This window comes from Neomonachus schauinslandi, chromosome 3 (assembly GCF_002201575.2).
Source record: "Neomonachus schauinslandi chromosome 3, ASM220157v2, whole genome shotgun sequence".
Lineage (NCBI taxonomy): Eukaryota > Metazoa > Chordata > Mammalia > Carnivora > Phocidae > Neomonachus > Neomonachus schauinslandi.
In genome coordinates this window covers 117,348,248-117,349,832 of record NC_058405.1, presented here as the reverse complement: position 1 = coordinate 117,349,832, position 1,585 = coordinate 117,348,248, and the positions used below count along the sequence as shown (strand labels likewise).

Genomic DNA, 1,585 nt, shown 5'->3' with positions numbered 1-1,585 from the left:
TCTTTAAAAAAAAAAAAATAATAATAAATATGTATACTCCAAAACAGGTCAGGAAAATTCAGTACCTAATGAAGCTGCAAATTATGAGTAATAGATGGATTTCAAGTTCAGAAATATTGCAAAATGGTTTAGACAATTAATTATAATATTTTTCCTTGTCTTGTCACATCAAAAATTCTCCATGTGTTATTTCACCTTTATTGCTTCCGGGTGTTGAAGCCGTAGTTAACGTAGCATGTTGTTTTCAGATGTCTTTAGATAATTTGCCAACTGGAAAAGAAAGTCTAGGATTAAAATCTTTAAAATTATTTTATCTTAACCCTGGATCAGTGGAAAAAATCAATCCATATTGTTTTATTTTATTCAGCACAGTAAGGCAAATTCAATGCTGTCGCTAAGTTCACTACTCTAAAAAGAGGCATGGCTAAAATGGACATGTGTTACTTAGCACAGATTAATCTAATAATCAATCTTAGAGGGGCCAAACTACCTCAAGCTGTGCAGAACAAGTGGCCTTGGGCACCTGTGTGGCTCAGTGGGCTAAGCTTCTGCCTTCACCTCAGGTCATGATCCCAGGGTTCTGGGATTGAGCCCAGTGTCCGGCTCCCTGCTCAGTGGGGAGTCTGCTTCTCCTTCTCCCTCTGCTCCTCTCCACTGTTCATGCTCTCTCTCTCTCTCAAATAAATGAATAAAGTATCTTTAAAAAAAAAAGAACAACTGGGGCGCCTGGGTGGCTCAGTCGTTAAGCGTCTGCCTTTGGCTCAGGTCATGATCCCAGGGTCCTGGGATCGAGCCCCGCATCCGGCTCCCTGCTCCACGGGAAGCCTGCTTCTCCCTCTCCCACTCCCCCTGCTTGTGCTCCCTCTCTCGCTGGGTCTCTCTCTGTCAAAATAAAATAAAAAATAAAAATCTTTAAAAAAAAAAGAACAAGTGGCCTCATTACCCATCAGAAACTAAGAGTTAATAGGCTGGTTTTCATAAATCTAATACCGTTTTCATGAGATTTATATTTAAAATACTTTAATATGACATCAATGAGAGCACTAAAATCATGATGTAAATATATGTGATAGGTGGATAAACTTAACTTTTTTATATTACAAAGCATAGACTCATTGGGCTTTAACAAAGCATTTATGAATTTTGAAAAGCAAGATTCCAATTTATGAAATTTCAATGTAAAAAATTATAATATCATAATCGCTTCTCGGCCTTTTGGCTAAGATCAAGTGTAAAAAATTATAATATCATTTTAAATGGGAAAAAACTCAAGATCCCAGTTTACCAGAAACTATGGTATTTAAAGTATTTTGTATAGCATACAATCCAAACCCGTATCACTAAAGTGTAACTTTTTTAGAACTTCATTCTCTCTTTGAATTATTTTCCAATTGCTCAAGGTATCACTTGCACCAAAGATTGTATCAGAGCCTTTGAATGATAGGTAATGACCTAATTCATAGTCTCGAATTAACTGACAGCAATGTGCATCATTGAATGATGAACAATTCTTTTTTTTTTTTAAGATTGTAGTCATCTGAGAGAGTGAGGGAGCGAGAGCACAAGCAAGGGGAGGAGCAGAGGG

At 37.0% G+C, this 1,585-nt stretch overlaps 1 pseudogene; it reads left to right on the top strand.

The window, feature by feature from the left end:
• Positions 1 to 1,199: 1,199 nt before the first annotated feature.
• LOC123324532 lies at positions 1,200 to 1,356 on the top strand (annotated as a pseudogene).
• Positions 1,357 to 1,585: the final 229 nt, after the last annotated feature.